Source organism: Monodelphis domestica, chromosome 2, assembly GCF_027887165.1.
Source record: "Monodelphis domestica isolate mMonDom1 chromosome 2, mMonDom1.pri, whole genome shotgun sequence".
In the NCBI taxonomy this organism is placed as follows: Eukaryota; Metazoa; Chordata; class Mammalia; order Didelphimorphia; family Didelphidae; genus Monodelphis; species Monodelphis domestica.
Genome location: NC_077228.1, coordinates 510,650,004 through 510,666,065, shown reverse-complemented (window position 1 = coordinate 510,666,065; position 16,062 = coordinate 510,650,004). Strand labels below are relative to the sequence as shown.

Sequence of the window (16,062 nt, the reverse complement as noted above, 5' to 3'; positions counted from 1 at the left end):
TTACTCCGTAATTCTCATGTAAAGCCCCTTTCCTGTATCATGGGAAAGCAAGAGAAGTGTCCAGGACAAAGGAACCTCGAGAAATGATCCCCAGAATTTCGTGCCTTCTCTGAATGAGCACTCCGCCCCAGTAAAAAAAAAAAAAATTAAGCTCCTTTGTTTTCTTCAGTTACATTTAAAAACAATTTTGGACCATTTTCTTTTGAGCCAAATTCTCCCCCTCTCTGAGACAGCCATATAGATCATTCTTTTAGTTCTGAGCAGTGCTGCCCAGACAGGTGGGAGTGACCAGGATAATCATGCAGCCACTGTGAGTGTATATATGGTCATATGCTAAATCCTCCCCTTTGCTCCCACTGCTTTGAGGCAGTGAAGATTATAGGAAATAGTCCCCCACCTGCACCCATGCCTGTGCACACACACACACACACAGGAATTAGTCTTTGGATTTGCCTCAGGAAGTGAGGGGTAACTCCTATGAAGCTCTAGATAGTGAGCACAGGGCAGCGGATTCAGTCCTTACTGCGTACCAGTCCAGCCAGAGGCCCAACCTGACATCCTTCAGGAAGTCAGTCTACAGCCAGAATGGGAGGGAAAGGAGAGGGAGGTCTGTGTGCAGGAGGTTTCTTGGGCTCCCAAATCTTTCCATGCTTTAGTTTGTACCCAAGGCACCACCCTGAAGCTGGGCCAGAGCCTAAGCAAATTGTGAATGGGATTGGCCTGCCTAAGCCCACCTCAACAGCAGCTGAGCATGGCAGAGCTCCTGGCCTGGACTCCGGAAGACTTGGATTAAAATCTAGTCTCAAGCACCTAAGGGAGTCACTTAGCTTGTTTGCCTCAGTTCCTGCATCTATAAAGTGGGGATCATCATAGCACCTACCTTCCAGGGTTACGAGGATCCAATGAGATTATAATCATAAAGTGCTTAGCACAGTGCCTGGCACAGTCTGTGCTTCACAAATGTTAGCTGCTATCTGATTATCGGTAGTCTTAATTCAGGAGGTCCTAAAGACTCCTTTACTGCTTTTTGGAGCATTTAGCTAGAAAAGCCCCTGGATGGCCAGAGGACCTGGGGGAGAAGCTGGTGCTCAGGAAAAGTCCTGCTCCAACTGAGGAATCGAACCCTGGGCCAGGCCCTGGAGACAAAAAAAGAGGCCAAAGACAATTCCTGCCCTCAAGGAGCTTCAGTCCAATAGTGGAGGCAACATGCAAACAAAGCTGAGAACAGCAAACTCTACAGGATAAACAAGAAATAACTAGACTTCGAGAGTGGGCTGGATGTTTGAAATGTCCAAATGCAACCTGTACTTACAGGGTCCTTTTGTTTTTGAGTGGAACAGTGTTTATTACAGAGGGTTCTTACTTCAAAAGATACTTTTGGGGGCAGCTAGGTAGCTGAGTGGATTTAGAGACAGGAGGTCCTGGGTTCAAATCTGGCCTCAGATGCTTCCCAGTTGTGTGACCCTGGGCAAGTCACTTGACATCCCCCCGCCCAGCCCTTCCTGCTCTTCTGCCTTGGAACCAATACTTAATATTGAGACTAAGGTGGAAGGTAAGGGTTTAAAAAAAAAAAAAGATTGTCAGTTGGAGTTTTCCCCTCACTAATACAGGGGACCCCTTTATGACTTAAGTGGATGATCTTCAAGAATTTTCCATTTTTCTCTCTTGTCTTTCTCTTCATGACACCATGTGGGGTTTTCTTGGCAAAGATATTGGAGGGGTTTGTCATTTCCTTCTCCAATTCATATTACAGTATTACAGATGAGGACTTGCCCAGAGTCATACAGCTCATAAGTGTCTGAGGCCAGATTTGAACTCTTCTTCTGGCTCAGGCTCAGCATTCTCTCCATTTCACACCTAACTTCAAGAGTTTAGCTTCCCTCTATAGAAAACCTAGGGCTGTACCTCTCCAAACTTGGACTGGGCACTCTTCACCAGCCAGACCTGTGTTGGGCAAAGAGAGAGCCACGCTTCAATGGCAGAGCCCTTGAGAGCCCCGGGTCAGCTCCATGCCACCACCCAGAGGCACTGGAGGAAGACCTCCACGGAGGGCACCATGCTCCATGGCAACAAGCCCAAAGTGGGCTTCAAATCTGAAAGATGTCTGATATCACTAGAGGGAGGGCTTTTCCTTCTAATCCCATTGACTGTGTGCTGGGTATCTTCCGGGCAATCCATAACCCAATGAAAGGACCCTCATAGCTAGCTCCAGAGGTGGCCACCCTCAGCTACACACACACACTACACACACACACACACACACACACACACACACACACACACACACGTGCGTGCACTAGCTCTTGTTTCCATACATTCCCATGTCTATTCAGAGAAGAGTTAGGAGAACAAGAGAATGGTGGAGAGGTGCAACAAAAAGGGCACTGACTATAGAAGTCAGCAACAACTGAGTTTGAATTCTATTACGATGCTAGACCCTGGCCAAGCCACTAAAAATGGACAGAGTTGTTTACATGTTTTCTCTACCATTAGATCTTTTTTTTAAACCTTTAGCTTCTATCTTAGAATCAGTACTTAGTATTGGTGCCACGGCAGAAGAGTGGTCAGGGCTGGGCAATGAGGTTAAGTGACTTGCCCAGGGTCACACAGCTGGGAAGTGTCTAAGGTGTATTTGAACCCAGGACCTCTCCTGTCTCTAGGCCTGGTGCTCAATCCATTGAGCCCCCCAACTGCCCTATCTCCATTTGAACATGAGCTCCTTGAGGGTAAGGACTATTTCTGATTTTTTGGCACACATGAAGTGCTTATCAAATGTTTGCTGATTTTATTTGATTTGAGTTTGCTGATTGAGATTTGAGTGTAAAATGGAGATTTGAACCCTAGACTTCAATCCCCAGAAGTCTTTGGTATTTCCCAGAATTCCCTATAATCTCACCTGAGTTTCCACCTGGGCGAGATCACAATGAGTATTTAACTGGTGTACCGCCTACCTCTCCCTCTTCTATTCCCTGTGCTCTCTCTACTCAGCATTTGCAAGATGTAGTAAGTAAGCTTTGAATGGGCTAATCAGCCCATGGCATGTGGTTTATTATTTTGTATCCTTGATTTCTAATAATCCTTATAACCTCATAAAATATAGTACTTTTATTACTAGAGACTAATTTAAATTTTATAGTTGCCTCAGTTGTCTCATCTCTAAAATGGGGGTGATGATGCCTGTAGTTCTTCCCTCACTGGTCTCTTCTGAGGATCATGTAAGCAATGATGGTAATAATAACAATGGCAGCTTTTATGTAGCTCTTTAAGGTTTACAAAGTATATATTATTTGATGAGTAGAACAATCCTGAGAGATAAGGTCCTGTCCCCAATTAAAAATGAGGAAACTGAGGCTGAGAAGTAAACTGGGATGTCCAGGGCACACTCTGGTGAGTGTCTGAGGAGTTTCCTCCCTCCAAGTCCAAGAAGCATTTACTCCTCTCTAGCCATTTGTATTGTGAAGCATTATAAACATCAGCTGTTGGTGTCTTCCCCCGACACCTCAACACAAGCCCCCTGCTTTCTGCCCATGAATTTCAGCAAAAAATAGGCTCAAAAATAATTCCCCAGACAGACTGATGTTGATGGGAATTGCTTCTGTTTCTATGCACTGATGCTGCCCAACCTAAGCCCATCAGTTCTTGATTATCAGGCTGCTTTCCCAGTTTTCCACATTATTTCTGGGCTCCTCCCTCCATGGCCATCCAAGAATTTTGTTAGCAGCCTAAACAGAACATAATGAGGAAGGTAGCTTTGCTGCAGTTTGGAATGTACAACATTCCAACACCAGATAGGAATTTGGATTCCTTACCATTTGGGATTATGTGGAAGTACTCCCCTCCATTGTCACAGGGAACTAACTGGTTGGGCAAAGAGTGGACTGGATGCCTCTTACAATGGATGTACGTGCATGTACCAAGAAGTTTGCAGGGGGCCATCTGTCTTCATGGAAAGTAAATCATTCCTTCCAGCTGCAATTCCAGAAAGTTCTGTAGGTCAAATCTTGCAACAAGCTATAAGGGGCCAAGTTCTTTTGCTGTAATGGAATTTTGTTGTAACGGGTATTGCCCAACATCTGTTGAAGAAGAAAAATAAGCATTCTTTATTCTAATTGTTCTTTGTTATGCTTTTTTCAATATATAGGCCACAGATGCAGTAACATTCCAGAATCTGGATTCCTAGAGAGAGCTGTGCCAAGTTTTTTTACTATATCTTTTTTTTTTTGCCAAAATCTTCAGTCCTCACTTTATTCCTTTTTCCATCTAAAGAAAACTACCTTTTTGCCTCCACCACCTTTTTAGACATGACTGTGAGATTAGATTAATGCTACAACTAACCAGTGCCATTATAGTTCTCGTTAACTTAGAGTCACCGATTGGAGTTTTGCTATGTTACCTAAGAAACATATGGATGAAGTCTGGAAAAAATGAAATATTAGTTCTGAATTAGTAATGATTTAAAAACCTGATGACCTTTTCTAAGCTTGCTTGTCAGACTACATTTAGAGCCTTTCCACACTTGAATTCTCTTTTGGTACCTAAAACTTGACATGTCCCAAATTGAATTGTTCCATATATCCTATCCCTACTTCTCCAGGCATGGGGGACAGCCAAAGAAAATTTCCAGAGAGGTGGAAGAGACAGAGGGTCTTGTTACTGGAACAGCACTGGATTGAAGAATGCCTTTTTTTAACCCTTACTTTCTCTCGTAGAATCAATACAAAGTATCAATTCCAGGGCAGAAGAGTGATAAGGGCTAGACAGTAGGGGTTATGTGACTTGCCCAGGGTCATACAGGAGGTGTCTGAGGCTTGGTTTGAACCCAAGACTCCCCCTATACACACACACAGTCTCCAGAGCTGGCTCTATCCTCCAAGTCAGCTAGAAGAGTACCAATTTTACTGCTATCTATTTGACCTGGGAAAGGACTTATTGACTGGGGAACTCAAGAAGAGCTTTTTAATTAAATAATTTTGTCAGTGGCAATAGTCCCTCTCTTTTTTTCTTCCGTATTCAAACATTTGTTAAATCCCATCATTATAAGCCCATGAGGTTGCGCAAGGATTGGCTCTTTTTTTGTCTTGGTATCCAAAATACTAATTTTGTCTTTATATACAAATGTGTACTTGTTGATTGATTTGATTTCAGCATAAAAGTTTTGCATCTGTCCCCTCCTGTCTGTTCTTAAAATTAGTAAACACTACCCCAGCAAAAATTACCAGCCAACTAGACTATTGTAATAGTCTTTTTTAAATAATATTTTCCCCAATTACATGTAAAAACATTTTTTAACATTAGTTTTTTTTTTAAGTTTTGAGTTCCAAATTCTCTCCCTCCATCTCTTCCTCACTCCCACCCTTCCCTCTTTCCTGAGATGGTAAACAATCTGATACGGATTTTATTTGTGCAAGCATGTAAAACATTTTTCCATATTAGTCATTTTGTGGAAGAGATCTCAAAAAAAAGAGTAGACAGTAAATTGTACTATGTTTTGGTCTGTATTCAGACTCCACCAGTTCTTTCTAAGAGGGGCAGGTGACATTGTTCATCAGGAATCTCTGGGATAGTCGTGGGCCACTGCCTTGTAGAGAATCAATTTCTGTTCATCAAAAAATATTGCTGTCACTGTATACACTTCTGGTTCTGCTCACTTTGCTTGGCATCAATTCATGTAAGTCTTTCCAGATTTTTCTGAAATCATCCTGCTTGTCATTGCATATAGCACAATAATATTCCATCAGGCAACAGTCTTCTAACTGGTCCCTCTATCTCTTTCCCTTTCTGATCCATCCTGAAGCCCATTCTGCCAGAGTAATCTTCCTTTTTCACATTTACATAGGCTTCTGTTTAGAAGCCTTCAGTGACTTTCTGTCTTGACATTCACAGTCCTTTACAATTTGTTTCCCAAGGTTTTCTCACACTACTAACTTCCAGAGTGCTGTGCTCCAGGCAGAATGGATTCCATGGTGCCTTGGGCTTCTGCTCACACCATTTCCTACACCTTGAATGTCTCCTCCCTTCCATTTCCATATTTAAGACCTATCCGTACTTTTAAGGCAGGCAGCTGGGTGGTGCCATAGTGCACAGAGTACCAGGCCTGGAGTCTGGAAGACTCTCTCTTCAAGAGTTCAAATATGGCCTCAGACACTTATAGGCTATAGAACCCTGAGCAGGTCATTTAATCTTATTTGCCTCAGTTTCCTCATATGTCAAATGAGCTGGAGAAAAAATGGCAAACCACTTCAGTATCTTTGCCAAGAAAACCCTAAATGGGGTCATGAAGAGTCTGACAGAACTAAAAACAAACATCCTTTAAGGCAAAGCTCAAGTTCATCTTCATAATAAAGCTTTTCTTGAGCCCCTAGTTAATAATCCCTTTCCTAGCTTAGACAGATAATAAATAAGTATTCTTGGTACCAGTGCCACTGGCCTCCTGACTGTTCCAATAAGAATACCCTCCATCTCTACTGGCTGCTCCCCATCCCTGGAATGTTTTCCTTCATCTCCACTTAAAGGCATGCCAGGCTTCCTTTAAGTCCCAACCCAAACTCCATCTTCTACAGGAAGCTTTAAAAAAAAACAAACCCTTAGCTTCCATCTTAGACTCAATACTGTGTATCAGTTTCAAAGCAGAAGAGCGGTAAGGACTAAGCAATGAGGATTAAGTGACTTGCTCAGGGTCACACGGTTATAAAGAATCTGAGATCAGATTGGAATCCAGGACCTCTCATCTCCAAGCCTGGCTCTCAATATACTGAGCCACCCACTTGACCTGCCACAGGGAACTTTTTTTGCTCAACCTCTCACTTCTCATGCCTTCTCTCTGAATTCTTACCTGTTTATCCTATCTGTAGCTTGGCTGTACATATTTGCTTTTGTCTCCACCATTAGACTGTGAGCTTCTTAAGGGCAGGGACTGCCTTTTACCTCTTTTTGTTCCCCAGGACTTGGCACATAGTATGCACTTAATAAATTTTATTGACCAATGGGCTGATTTCAACCCAGGATTTTTGACTCTAAATCTCATGTTCTTTCTTCAAGTCTGAGTATTAGGAGTATGGTAATGGCTTCCACAGTGTAATTAAATTCAGACTTTAAGCTAAATATGAGAATTCTAAAGTAATATTGTGGTCACTGATTTAAAATATTATAGCTTAAGCCAAAATGACTTTTAGCTGTTTTATTTACAAAGAGGTGGAAAGAGTGAAAGTGGGAAAATGTAAGAAGAAGATAGAGGTAGAGAATTGTCTAGCCTACCACCCTAAGTGCTGCTCCAGTGTCAGGCTCAACCCCAGCAAGGCTTCCCCAAGTCCAATCTCCAAGTGGATTTCCCAGTAATTCTCAGCCAGAGGTCCCGGTGGTGTCTTTAGCCAAAGTTCCACCAATGCAGCCTCCTCCAAAGCCAAGGCAGGGATCTCTGCCACTCACTCCAACTACCAAGAATCTCTAGAGCCAATCTCTCCAGAAGCCAGGAAAGGAATGCATCCTAGACCATGTTGGTCCCTTTTTATATCCCTTTTGTGGATCCAATGGCAGTCTTTCAATTTGTCTAGCACCGCCAAAGCACTGCCACACACTGTGTGGGTGGGTGGGTGGGGGCGTGGCCTTTGGAGTTGTGAGTTGTGAACTCTCATACTTAATGGTAAGTAGGGGTACTTTAAATTCTTGATTTGATTAGCTAAAAATAGACATGGGGAGAGTTAATCCTATCTTCACAAAAGAAATAGTTGAGTTTGGAATATGAGAATGTTTAAGGGTCAAGGGAAGGGAGATAATGATTTGACTTTTTTTTATAAACTTGACATATATAATTTTACATTAGTATCTATATAGGAATGAATTTTAAAAGTCTTAAGCATTTAATAAGTTAAACTTCTTAAGTTAACATTATTATCAATAATTATTATTACAAAGTTAATAAGTTTACTATCTGCTATCTCATTTTTTACTAAAAATGATAGTAGATAGTAAACTTATCTGCAAACAGAAAATTGAGACAGGCTTTGCCCTTGAGAAGGAAACAGCACTTGGCTGTCCTTAGGAAGAGCCCCAGTGGTCCTTAAACAAGGCCTAAATGCATTGGTAAGACTTAGGCCATGCTTGGGGGTCTAGTAAGGCCAGAATAGAGGGTACAGCATCAGGGAACAAGGTGGTCCTTTGGCTTCAATTTCAGGATAGTCAATAAGACCTGTACGGGAAGGATTATAATTGGGAACTTTCAGCTCATTTGTCAACAGGCATTATTTATTAAGCTGCAATTCACTGATCCAGGCCTACTCTATGCTACTATGCTAGACTTACTGTTATGTGTTGAAGTACAAATACAAAGCAGTAAATAATAATAAATTCTCGTTCATAAAGACTTTACATTTTCCTCTAAGCGAGGTGAATGTCTGTGGGAGAAGGGTGATGCTGGAGGGTTCCAGGCCTACAGTCATTGGGAAGAGAGGAATGGGTCTGCTTGGGAATGGAGCAGGACTTTGGGCTTCTTTCCTTGGGGTAATTGTCAGGAAAATCAGGCCAACGGCAAAATCCTGGTTTGATCTGGTTGGGGGTAGCCTGGGTCAAAAGTTTCCCTAAGGCCTAGCCTACACTCATTCAAAGTGGGATCAGACTAGATTGTGAGCTATGGAAGGGCAGGATTTTGGTGTTATTTAATATTTACTTTCCCCTGAGTACTTAATACTTGATGTAGGGCTCAGCACAAATTCCTTTTAACATCTGTAAAGGAATAGCTATGACCTGTACCAGATTTGAGCATAAAAACAAAGCAGGAAGTGGAAGGGATGACAGCAGATGTACTATGCCTGGCCTACATTACTGAATCTGTAGCATACCAGGCATGTTAGCATCTCGGAAGTATGGTTGATATATTGATATTGTATCCTCTATATGCATTTACCAAACACATTGGTCAGATGACTTGATGTTCATTGTTTGGAAAGGGACAGTCCGAAGCACTAGCAAAAGGAAGGGCAAATTCTTGGGCTGGGCCTTGCCAGGCTTTTGTAAAGCACCGTTTGGGTTAATCTCCTCCTCTTTGATCTGGTCATTGTCAATTCAACCAATGTTTTGTTTTTTATAATTTTTTTTTAAACCTTTACCTTCCATCTTGGAGTCAATACTATGTATTGGCTCCAAGGCAGAAGAGTGGTAAGGGCTAGGCAATAGGGGTCAAGTGACTTGCCCAGGGTCACACGGCTAGGAAATGGCTGAGGCCGGATTTGAACCTAGGACCTCCCGTCTCTAGGCCTGGTTCTCAATCCACTGAGCTACCCAGTTGCCTCCTAATTCAACCAATGTTAAGACCTATGCCATGTTTGATCTCCTCCCAATCCACATTCCTAAAACCTCCAATAAATTCTGGGGAACAAGCTCAAATTCCCTCTCTTCCCTCCTCTTCTCTTACACTCTTACTTCCCTGTATCTTCAAAATGCTCTGTCCTATCTTTTCCTGCTGATCCTCACAACAGGGTCTCCCCCAATGCTTCCTACTAATGCTCAGGCTCTCTTGTCTATAGGAGGCATTAAGGAGTTGGTACTCCCCACGCATTTTCTTATTCCTCTTATTTCCTCGGAGTTCGCGTCACTCCCCATATCTTCTAACTTGTTGTCTTTGAGTCTTTATTATTCTCCCATTTCCTTAGCCTCCCTTCTCCATCTCAGGTTATTACCCACAGATAAAATAACATAGGACTCCCGTGGGGGGTTGCTATAGAATCCTTTACTGTTTTAGAACAGGGATCCTCAACCTCCTTTGGGTCATGGACCCCTTCTTATAAGAATGTTTTAAATGTGGAAAATAAAATGTTTAGGATGACAAGCAAAAACTAGTTACATTGAAATATAGTTACCAAAACAAATTTAAAATTAATTTGAATTTCCTTGATTGATTAAATTAACTAATTGTTCAATTAATTAAAATTTTAAAATCAAGGTCACAGATCACAATATAACCCCTGCCTAGAGGCAGCATGGGTGATGAGTCGAGGACTAGACCTGGAATCCAGAAGACCTAGGTTCAAATTCAGAGCCTCTACTTAGCTGAGTAATTCTGGGTAAATTATTCAACCTTTCTAACTTTAGGTTATTGCCTAAAATTTACCTACTAAGTCATCAATAGGATGGAAGAAGAGTCTACCCCAGGAGTTTCCTATCCATATGAATTAATGAATGAAAAGGCATTTATTAATCTCTGGGGTTATAAGAAATGAAGTAGGGAAAAAGGAAGGGAAGGAGGGTAGCTGGGGTTCCCCTCTAGCAGTAGCGAAATTGACCAGGGTTCTTTGTAGGTAGGCTAGAGAGTGGATTAAATCAGGCTAAACTCCAGGGAAAGTTAGGTAGGTTTATTGAGGGTTAGGAAGGGAAAGTTTAGGAAAGCCAGGGAAAGTTGGATCTCTGCAGCTAGGCAGGGATCAAAGCTCTCCACCTAGGTTAGTGGAAAAAGGCCCTAAAACCTGCACTTCTCTTTTATTCTCCCTCTGACACCTCCCACAAATGAAGTGGGAGCTGTCAGAGGAAGTTGCAGTAGAGGGGCCTGGGCCATGGAGTCTCCCAGGGTTTAGGTCTACTTAAAAACTCACAATACCAAAGCAACATAACGCCTTCTCTCAAGAAGCTTACATTTAAATGGAGGTATCCTTGTTTGGAAAGTCTCATGGTAGTAATTATCATTCTAGGAGTATGAACAGCTGGGGATAAAGGTGAGCATTTTGGTTCTGGAATTAATGTTCCTAGCTTCAAATCCTGCCACCTAGTGCTGGGATGACCTTGGATAGGTCCCAATGGGCCCCAGTTTCTCCATCTATAAAATGAGAAAACTGAATTAAAAGGCCTGCCAAGTCTCTTCTAGCTCTAAGTCGGAGATCCTTTGTCTTCCAAACAAACCCCTGTGCCAAGCTCTGAGCCTTTTTTTTTTCTTCCAGGACCCTTGAATTCATCCAAGTAGATCCTTGTTCACACCAGCATGAGTCTTCCTTCCAAGAGCATTCATCATGACCCATCTCTGTCTTTTTGTCTTGTGTGATTCTTATTCATATCTGATAGTCTCCCCAACCAACATGCTAGAGTTCTTCCACAAGAAGGCCTTTCCATATTATGTGGGGCCTCTAGTGGGAAGGGAAGGAGAAGGAAATAAGCATTTATTATTGTACACCATTAAGCATTTGCATAAATTTTGTCTCATTTGATTCTCAGAACAATTCTCTTAGGTAGGTGCCATTTATTGTTCGTTCCCATTTTACTGATTTTTACTGAGGCAAACATAAGTTAAATGGCTTGCCCAGGATCATACAACTAGTGAGTATCTGAGGTCAGATTTGAATTCAGGTCTGCCCAACTCCAGGTACACCTAGCAGTCTCTATCTACTATACCACTAGCCGCCTGGGAATGCACTAGTACAACCTAGAAGCTCTTACTCTAGAGCTGGCCTTCTCCTTCACCATGTTTCCTTCATGTCAGCTTTTCTGCTGTTTCTGATAAGCCAACGACCACTGGGACTATGGAGTGCCTTCATCCAGTTAGCCTTTGAATGTGCCCCCCTCCTCTGAACTTCCTATTTTTAATTTCCATTCCCATTTATGTTTCTAGCTATCATATCAATAATCAATCTACACTACCATTCTCTGGCATCCTTATATTTCTCCCTGCCTCCCTTTCCCTGCAATAAGGAGCATGGGGATGCTTTTTATGTATGAATTAGACTAGTTGCTCCTGAATGCTGCCATTCGGTAGGTCAGAAATCATTAAGAACCTATTATGGGGGCAGCTAAGTAGCATAGAGGATAGAACATCATGTTTGGGTTCAAATCTGCTCTCTGCTACTTCCTTGCTGGTGTGATCTTGGACAAGTCATTTAACCCCCATTGCCTGACCCTTAACTACTCTTTTGCTTTAGAACCAATACTTAGTATGAATTCTAAGGCAGAAGGTAAGGGTTAAAAAAAAAAAGAACCTTCTGTGTAAGAGGGAGACAATTTGGAACTAAAAATAAACTTGAATTAAAAAATTAAAATGGTGACTTCCGGTCAAGATGGCAGCTTAGAGAAAGCTAAAGTTCAGATCTCCGGAAACCCTTCCCAACCGAACTCAAACTATATGCTCCTAAGGCACCGAAATTCAAAACAAACAACAGCATAGACCCTGGGAATCCTCCTCCTGGACCTGGATCAAAAGATACGCCCCCCCCAAAAGCCAGAACCCGAGATCACTCGGACTTAAGGGGTAGGCAGAAGGAAGGTCCCAGGACCCATTCCCCCAACCCAGAGCTCTGAGTCCGAGGCAGCAGAGGGAACCTCAGAGCCTCAGGGCCAGCTATCCTGAAGGCCTCTTCCTGAAAACAACCTGACCCAGTCGAGGGGGCACCCAGACAGCAGGGAAACAGAGAGAGGCAGGAGGAGCCTGTAGCCCCATGACCAGATCCTTCCATCTGAGTCTCACCTAAGGTCCCTGCCTCAGGGCATACTCAGTCTGAGGTTAATCCTATCACCAGCCCTCAGAGCTCTAGGAAGCCACGGCCCCTCCCCCTCAGAGTGCAGGGTCCTCTGAAACAACATTAACCCTCAGGGCTGGCAAAAGGGCCTGGTGAGCCGGCTATTCTGAAGGCCACATCCTGAAAACAACCTGACCCAATCGCGAGGGCACCCAGACAGCAGGGAAACAGAAAGAGACTGGGGAGCCTGCAGCCTCCTGGCTGGATCCTTCCATCCGAGTCTCAAGGTCCCTGCCTCAAAGCATACTCAGTTCAACCCAGAGAAAGTTAATCTTATCAGGAGCCCTCGGAGCTCCGGGAAGCCATGGCCCCTCACCCCTCAGAGTGCTTGCTCTCCTGGCCGGCTAAGGCACAGAAACAAACACCCCGAGGAAAGGGCCGAGCCAGGCTCAGAGCATGGAAGTAAGGCAACAGAGAAGCATCAGGAGGGAACTGAGGAGGGCAGTAATACGGAAACACCAACAATTCCTGGCTTCCCCGGGAAGAAAGAACAACAACTGCATAGAATGGACAATCTGCCTAGGGCTAAAACCTCTGAACACCAGACAGAGATAAGAAAAGCTAGTCCTCCCCACTCAGATAGAGATGGCAAACTCCACAGAAGCACAAAAGCCCCAAAATTCCAAGAAAAAGAAGAAGAAGGGGGCGACTTTGGACACATTTTATGGAGCAAAAATACAAAATACAGAGAAGATAGAAGAGGAAACACAAGCAAATGCTCCGAAGCCTTCCAAAGGAAATGGAAACTCTCCACAAACCCATGAAGAATTTGAATCGGAAAGGATCAAAAAGATGGAAGCCTTCTGGGAGGAAAAGTGGGAAATAATGCAAAAGAAATTCATGCATCTACAAAACCAGTTTGACCAAACTGAAAAGGAAAACCGGGCTTTAAAGGTCAGAATTAGGCAACTCGAAGAACACGAGAAGGTAAAAGAATAATAAATAAATAATAAATAATAAATAAATAAAAATAAATAAATAATTATCAATAAAGCAAAGCCAAAAGATCAAGAAATTAGAAAAGAACATAAAATATCTCACTGACAAGGTGACAGACTTGGAAAATAGAGGAAGAAGAGATAATTTAAGAATAATTGGACTTCCAGAAAAGCCAGAAATAAACAGCAAACTCGACATCGTAATACAGGATATAATCAAAGAAAATTTCCCAGAGATTCTAGAACAAGGGGCCAATACAGGCACTGACAGAACTCACAGAACACCCTCTACACTAAATCCCCAAAAGACAACTCCCAGGAATGTAATTGCCAAATTCCAAAGCTTTCAAACAAAAAAAAAATCCTACAAGAAGCCAGAAAAAGACAATTTAGATATAAAGGAATGCCAATCAGGGTCACACAAGACCTTGCAAGTTCTACTCTGAATGACCATAAGGCATGGAACATGATTTTCAGAAAGGCAAGAGAGCTGGGTCTTCAACCAAGAATCAGCTATCCAGCAAAACTGACTATATACTTCCAAGGGAAAGTATGGGCATTCAACAAAATAGAATATTTCCAAGTTTTTGCAAAGAAAAGACCAGAGGTCTGTGGAAAGTTCGATATCGAAAAACAAAGAGCATGGAATACCTGAAAAGGTAAATATGAAGGAAAGGGAAAAGGAGAAAAATGTTATCTTTTTCTTTTACCCCAACTCTCTTCTATAAGGACTACATTTATATCAATCTATGTATACTAACATGTGGGGAAAATGTAATGTGTAAATGGAGGGAAAAGAAAGACCAAATAGAATAATCTTTCTCACACAAAGATTCACGCGGGAAGGGGAGGGGAAGAAAACTATAAGAAGGAGAGGAAGAGAGTTTTTACTTAAATCTTGCTCTCAGGGAAATCAACTCTGAGAGGGAAGAACATCCAGATCCATTGGGATTGTGAATTCTATCTTACTCAACAAGGGAAGAGAGAAGGGAAAACCAAGGGGGAGGGGGGAGGGAACACAAAAAAGGGAAGGAAGAAGAGGGGGGAGGAGGAGGGAACAAAAAGGGAGGGAAAAGAAAGGGAAACATATCAAGGGAGGGGACAAGGGCGACTGATTTAAAGTAAATCACTGGAATAAAAGGTAGAGCTGAAGAAGAAAGTTAGAATTAGGGAAGGATATCAAAATGCCAGGGAGTCCACCAGTGACAGTCATAACTTTGAATGTGAATGGGATGAACTCACCCATAAAACGTAGATGAATAGCAGAATGGATTAGAATCCAAAACCCTACCATAAGTTGTCTTCAAGAAACACACATGAGGTGGGTAGACACCCACAAGGTCAGAATTAAAGGATGGAGTAAGACCTTCTGGGCCTCAACTGACAGAAAGAAGACAGGAGTTGCAATCATGATATCTGATAAAGCCAAAGCAAAAATAGACCTAATCAAAAGGGATAGGGAAGGTAATTATATTTTGTTAAAAGGGACTTTAGATAATGAGGAAATATCACTAATCAACATGCATGCACCAAATAATATAGCACCCAAATTTTTAATGGAGAAACTAGGAGAATTGAAGGAAGAAATAGACAGTAAAACCATATTAGTGGGAGACTTAAACCAACCATTATCAAATTTAGATAAATCAAATAAAAAAATAAATAAGAAAGAGGTAAAAGAAGTGAATGAAATCTTAGAAAAAGTAGAATTAATAGACATATGGAGAAAAATAAATAGGGATAAAAGGGAATACACCTTCTCAGCACCACATGGCACATTCACAAAGATTGACCATACATTAGGTCACAGAAACATGGCACACAAATGCAGAAAAGCAGAAATAATAAATGCAGCCTTTTCAGATCACAAGGCAATAAAAATAATGATCAGTAATGGTACATGGAAAACCAAATCAAAAACTAATTGGAAATTAAACAATATAATACTCCAAAATCATTTAGTTAGAGAAGAAATCATAGAAACAATAATTTCACCGAGGAAAATGACAATGGCGAGACATCCTTTCAAACCTTTTGGGATGCAGACAAAGTGGTAATCAGAGGTAAGTTCATATCCCTGAGTGCATATATGAACAAACTAGGGAGAGCAGAGATCAATCAATTGGAAATGCAAAGAAAAAACTCGAAAGAGATCAAATTAAAAACCCCCAGCAGAAAACCAAAATAGAAATCCTAAAAATTAAGGGAAAAATTAATAAAATCGAGAGTGATAGAACTATTGATTTAATAAATAAGACAAGAAGCTGGTACTTTGAAAAAACAAACAAAATAAACAAAGTACTGGTCAATCTAATTAAAAAAAGGAAAGAAGAAAAGCAAATTAACAGCATCAAAGACGAAAAAGGGGACATCACCTCCAATGAAGAGGAAATTAAGGCAATCATTAAAAATTACTTTGCCCAATTATATGGCAATAAATACACCAATTTAGGTGATGTGGATGAATATATACAAAAATACAAACTGCCTAGACTAACAGAAGAAGAAATAGAATTCTTAAAAAATCCCTATCAGAAAATGAAATCCAACAGGCCATCAAAGAACTTCCTAAGAAAAAATCCCCAGGGTCTGATGGATCCACCAGTGAATTCTATCAAACATTCAGAGAACAGTTA

General features: G+C 41.7%; 1 long non-coding RNA gene across 1 annotated transcript in view; it reads right to left on the bottom strand.

The window, feature by feature from the left end:
• The window catches only part of LOC130457543 (uncharacterized), a 30,891-nt gene extending 19,459 nt beyond the window's left edge, over positions 1-11,432 (bottom strand). The window contains exons 1-2 of the long non-coding RNA XR_008916833.1: positions 10,621-11,432; positions 3,810-4,073 (exon numbers count right to left, since the gene is read on the bottom strand). This is a non-coding gene — a long non-coding RNA (uncharacterized LOC130457543). The remainder of the gene's footprint in view (positions 1-3,809; positions 4,074-10,620) is intronic.
• Positions 11,433-16,062: the final 4,630 nt, after the last annotated feature.